At 38.2% G+C, this 6,000-nt stretch overlaps 1 long non-coding RNA gene across 1 annotated transcript; it reads right to left on the bottom strand.

Moving 5' to 3' along the window:
- Positions 1-3,601: 3,601 nt before the first annotated feature.
- On the bottom strand, positions 3,602-5,854 carry LOC120760390 (uncharacterized). Its single transcript, XR_005703363.1, has 3 exons — positions 5,742-5,854; positions 3,892-4,252; positions 3,602-3,802 (listed from the first exon to the last, which is right to left on the bottom strand). It is a non-coding gene; the product is annotated as an uncharacterized LOC120760390 (long non-coding RNA).
- Between the last annotated feature and the right edge of the window lie 146 nt (positions 5,855-6,000).

Here is a 6,000-nt window from a genome sequence, read left to right as displayed (position 1 = left end):
GCCAGAGCTACTGCAGTAATTAGGCGTCCATAACTTCAGTACAGCACAACTAAATTTAATGAGATTTGGACTCAAGAGAGGAATCCAAAGCCCAGATTTTGGGGACTAGACACAGCTCGGATAACCGAGAAACATTGTATTCTGAGGAGTCATCTGGAATACCGCAAAGGTACCAGTAAAAGATTTGTCTGAAAACTCATTCTGTTTGAGACTTGCATGTCTATGCTAAGACAGCAAGGTAAGAACCTAGATTTCCTCTGAAAGTAAGTACTTACAAGTAGGAAGGGAGCAAAGTAAACTTTGGTTGTCCTGTACCATCTATCCCAATGGCTAGAGCATTCAGCCTGCAAATGGGAGCCTCTGGGCCCTCCATTTTGTCTCTCTTTAACTGGAAGTATTTAAAATCATCATCTCTTTGGGGCTGCCTTTACCGTTTGGGTAGCTGTGATCTGCTTAAACAAATTTTACTGAAGGCAGAGAGGAAGCATAATCCTGTACCTTTCAGGTTAGACATTGCTGACTAGGCTGTCAACGATTTGTCCAAAACAAGAGAGGAACTCTGCAGAAGCACAAATTAATGCTCTGCTCTCTTGGCTTCCAAGACTTGAGGTGGTGGGCACTCATCTCTGGTTACTGGTAGCATTGGATGGTGGCATATTCTACCTCTAAATGTGACTCCAGCCTGACGTACTGCGTGGGATTAATCAATTCACAGGAAAAACAAGCTGCACCTCAAACAATTTCTGAATTTAGCTGAATTTTGTGTCACATCTGCTGCAGTGGGATTAAAATAAAAGGGGAGGTGGCTTGTTAAAAATCAAACAAACAAACAAAACCAAAATAACACCACCACAACACCCACCCCACCCCACCCCCCCACCCCCCCTTATCCATATGGATTTGGTTATTAAAAGTCACTCTAACTGAATAAAACTTTATTGACTTGGTCTTTACCTTCCTTAAGTATCCTACTTGCCCTGAACGCTACTGAGAAAGAGTGAGAAGTGTGTCTATACCCGCAAATAACACCATTCCCAAGAATATCCCCATGCCCAGAAGCCAACTGGCATGGACTGACTCACAAGTACACCAGTAAACAAACACGGCCAGCCTCCAGAACTGGCTGACTGGATGCAAATCCTTTAGTGCTAATGGTCTGTGAGATGTTGTAATTGCATGCCTGGGAATTGCTTGGGAGAAAGCTAGTTGGTACAGGCCAAAAGCATGTGAGGGACTGCTCTAAGAATTTCAGACCAGTCATATTCCAGTGTCTGGAAACAGTCACAGGTACTGTTTAATTCACTGGCATAGACATAGCCTTTGGTTCACTGGTGTATTCCACAAATTCTTTCTAGCTGCTCAGAGATGATAAAGATTGGTGATTATTGGTGGGGAAATATTAAAAATTAAATCTTGGCTCAAATGCCTGCTTTGTTGTGGACCTTTATACTTTCAAGAAATTCAAATTTATGGTTTGGTTCTGGATTATTGGTCTTGTAGTATTTATCTTGTTAGTGTAGCAAACCTTTTAATGTTTCATAGTAATGTAAAATAACTTGAAGATATCTTCATGTTTTAGAATTAATTTTGTGGCCTTTAGGGCAAATTTAGGAGTCAACAACTAAATTTGAAGTGCTTTGTGTGATTCTGGGTATATAAAAGCAGTCATCTGTGCAGTTTTCTCTCTCTCTAACACCTATTGTTTTCTTTGATAACAGTTACTTATTTAGAAGATATTATAATTTTAAAACTGTCATTCCAGAAAACAGATACCTTTACAACACTTTCAGGTTTCGCAAAACATGTCTTCATTTTCTTGTGCAATTAACTGTGCTTATTGTGGAGGAATTGAGTAAAATTATAACTGTGTTCCATATTAACTTAATACAGAAAAAGTAAAGCAATGGTTAGGTGTGAACAGACTACCTATTTGAATTATCTTAATCTGTTCATTATCACATTTTTAAATCTTCTAATTCCTACTTCCTATGATGCCTTAAGTTTTAGCTTTCATATTTTCCATATTCTGTACTGCATTAGTATATAACTCTGAACTTTATATGGAGTGTTAGCAAGTTCTCTTCACAGGGTAGTTTGACAAAACAATAATTTTCCAGCCTGAGAACCAAGGATGCCATTGCAGCTTCAGACCCAAAAAGTATAAACAACAGTAAAAGAGCAAACTGGGAGGATGGTAGTTCATAACCTGAAGCTGTAATTGGACAATTGACCCCAATAAGTAAATTAACCAAAAATAAAAGTGTGAAAACGTGTCATCCATCACCATTTGAGCCATGGGTGTAGCCTTGGCCAGGTTCTTGTACTGCTCAAGGTGTATCCTTGAAGGCCTGTTTAATAAATACCTACTTTATTCCTTTAACTATGTCTAGCCTCTCTTCCAGGTAGTCTCTAAAGGCATCACCTACTGCCCACTAAACTTTTTGTGCGTTAGCTAAGAAGGAATAAATAAACCACCCTGAATTTGAAAACATACTTGTATGCACACAACACATGCAAAATAACTATTTAGACTTTACATTGAATTTAACTAATTTTACCAATTCTTTCAGTCTTTTGATTGCAAATCTTATATGAGAGGGAAAAAAATTGAGGTTTTTACCCCATCATATATTCTTTTCTCTTGGAAAAGGAAATCAACTCAGCAAAAAGAATATATATAAAGAATTTAGCTTTAGCCTGAACAAAATATTTATTCATTGAAGTATTTTATCTGTGTTGCTTGTTATTTACAGAACTAATTTAAACCCCTTGATTTCACAAAAGGTCAGACAAAAGCTTCTGTCACAGCCCTAATGCCCTTCATGGGCCTCTTTGTACTTTATGTGAGATTTTTCAAATTATGATGGTAAAGGAGCAAGGCCCTTAGAGAATCACTCTGAGAATCCCATGGTCAGTATGTTGTCTCACTTTTTTGTGATGAGTTATGTTTGCATATTTCAAAGACAAAGATTTGCAGAAAATTAGCACATAAAACTGTGGTGAAGCAACATAAAAAATCAGAACACAAAGAAAATGGCAGCTGATACTACAGCACACTCTCAAAAGGCCTTCTGGTATCCAGCTAATAGAACAGACCTGCACTATTAGATGGTGTCATTGTTTATACAGGGTTGCATATACTAACTGAAAGGTTGTAGTAAATTTAAATTAATACAAGCAATTTCATTATAAAATAAAAAAATAAAGCTAAATAAGCAAGCAGTAAAATCAGTACTCTTCCGCTGTGCTATATTTTACCATCAGCTGAAAAAATGTGATCTTAAAATTCATTCCTTTTGCTTTGTTTCAGCATCACTAATTCATTTAAATCCTTCCTTCTTCTACAAACAGCCTAGTCTCTGTGCTGTGACAGGATATTCTAGTCCTATTCCAAAATATTGTGAGACTATTGATATAAAGGAGGAAAAAGGACATAAAAATATGTAGCAAACAAAGCTAGGAATGATGGTTAGAAGAGTCAAATTTTAGATGTTTTATCTAGATCTGAATTATCATTGAAGCACCTATTCTAAAATAAATGTCAATAAGTGTGAGTTGAGAAAATGTACTTTTTGAGAAAATGAACTTTTTCCATGTTATTTTATTGCAGTAAACATGCATAAATAAAATATTGTGATTGCCAATTTTCATTAACAAAGCAGTTCAATAAATAGATCTTTAGGACCGGGAGTGACCCAAGATAAATAATTTGTTTAATGTACACCATGAGCAGAAGACTGCAGTCAGTGTCCTCAATGTGTAAAACCTGTGAAGTTTGGTGTTTTCTTGTAGACTTCTGACCCTAGAAACAGATACATTAAAGAAAATCACCAAAGGTATGGAAATCATGACACAGATAAGTTCTCAGCATTAGAAATTCATGTCACTTACTCATGTGTTGCCACATCTCAAACCAGCTATATCATATCCGTTGTAGCTACTTGGTCCTGTTGCATCTCCCCAGTCTAGGGAACTTCAACAATTCCAGCAAGTTGTGGAGTGTTCTCTCAGATTCCCACTTAATTTCAAATGCAAGAGAAGGTTGCAGTGGTTGGTGCTGGTTGGCTGGGTGACAGTGTGGGATCTGTGGTTTGCTGCAGTTTGTAGTTTACAGTCTTCTCCTGGGGAGCTGAGGGACACAGACAGCGTGCACCTGAGCCAGCTGCAGCTTTCTGCTTTAATCACAACTGGTGGACAGTTAACTGCAGAGATTTAACAGTGGAAGTAGACAATGTTGAGGAAAGTCCTGGTACTATAAAAGAAAAAGACATAAAGAGCATTTAAAACAATATTTTTATAGGGCGAGATGATGGAAGTACAATTTTCTCTTTAAATTTAGGGAAATTTGATCTGAATTGATCTCTTACAGAACTAATTTATACGCCACACGTCTCTAAAATGTCAGGCAAAATCATCTTTCACAAACTTGATAGTTCTCATAAGTTCCTATGTATTTTCATGTCCACGCAGATTGTTGACTCAATGTGACACATCAAAAAAAAAAAAAAAAACCTCCACAGTCTATTAAAACCAGAGAAGGGACAGAGAAGTAGAGTTTCTTTAATGCATAAAATCCAACTGAAAATGGAACAGGCATGAAAAGGACTTGAAGCAGAAACTGTGGGATACTTTCTAATCTTGAAAAGGTATCTGTTGGAAATTACCTACTGATGAAGGGTTGCCAGACAGAAGAAAAGATCTGAGGATTAGCACTGCAGCTGGAGGATTGGTGAAAGGGTGATATGAAAATAGAGGGCAGAAGAAGGGAGAAAGGAGGCTGTGCAGGCAATTGAAATTTACAGACACCTATTAAATGCGATGACATAGAGGAGAGATGAATGGATGGGTTGTATGACCCAAACCCCCATATGTCATAGGACAAAATTAAGGAAGAGATCTCTAGGGGAGGAGGAGATGAGCCAAAAAAACAGGTGTAAATCACTGAAAAGAGTGGAAAAGGAGCACACAGAAACAGAAGACTTATTTTCTGGAAAGAACAGGAGTTACCTCTAGGAAAGTGGGAAAATGGAGATAGACAGGGAACAGAGCAGGAGAGATAACAGTATAATACAGGAGACTGTGAATTACAGGAACATAAACTTATTGGTTGGAGGAATTTCTGAAAATCATCTAGTCCACCTGCATAGTTGGTTGAATGAGGAATTTTCAGCAGATGAACAGGTCAGCAATGGCTTTGTTTGGCTCAGTCTTGAAAACCTCCAAAGACGAAGTCAGTGTCTCTGTCCTGGTGCTGTATCACACTTAGCAAAAACATTTTTTGTAATATCCCATTGGAACTTCTCTCATTGCATATTGCTGCTATTGCATCTTGCAAGACTGTCTGCAACTACCATGAAAAATTTGTATTGCCCCTTAAGGCAGTTGCAGGCCACTGTTAACTCACACCATATTTTCTTCTTCACCAAACCAAACCAAACCAATTTCTCCTCACCAATGTGAGAAGCTGTGCCTGCAGCTTGTCCTGTCAAGTTTGGAATAGCTTCCAAGATGAAGATTCCACAACTTGAATGGGCAGCTTGGTTCGATGTTTGACCACTTTCCCAGTGAAAACATTTTTTTTATAAGTTTCAATAGAAATTTCTCTTGTTGCCATTCAGGATCATTGCCTTGTTCTTTTTTCATGGCATAATCAAAAAGAAACTTCCCATGTGATCTTATAACAGCAGAATAGCCCCCATTAAACTTCCTTTGTGCAGGCTGAACAAACAGGGCTCCATCACCTCCTTGGTGGGATGTGTTCCAGCCTCCTAGTCATCTTGGTGGCACTCAGTGGATTCATTCTGGTATGTCCATATCCTTGTTTTATTGAAAAGCCCTGAAATGAGCATCAGCTGTGGCCTCTTAATTACAACATAAAGGAGAAAACCCCACTTTATTTGACTTGGTGACTACACTTTTCCCAATACAGCTGTCATGGTTTAATCCCAGCTGGCAGTGAAACCCCCTGGGGCCACTCCCCAATAGAAGAGAGTGGGAAGA

The sequence above is a fragment of the Hirundo rustica genome, chromosome 1 (assembly GCF_015227805.2).
Source record: "Hirundo rustica isolate bHirRus1 chromosome 1, bHirRus1.pri.v3, whole genome shotgun sequence".
Taxonomy (NCBI): domain Eukaryota; kingdom Metazoa; phylum Chordata; class Aves; order Passeriformes; family Hirundinidae; genus Hirundo; species Hirundo rustica.
Note: the sequence above shows the minus strand (reverse complement) of the source record. Positions and strands in the feature narration are given on the sequence as shown.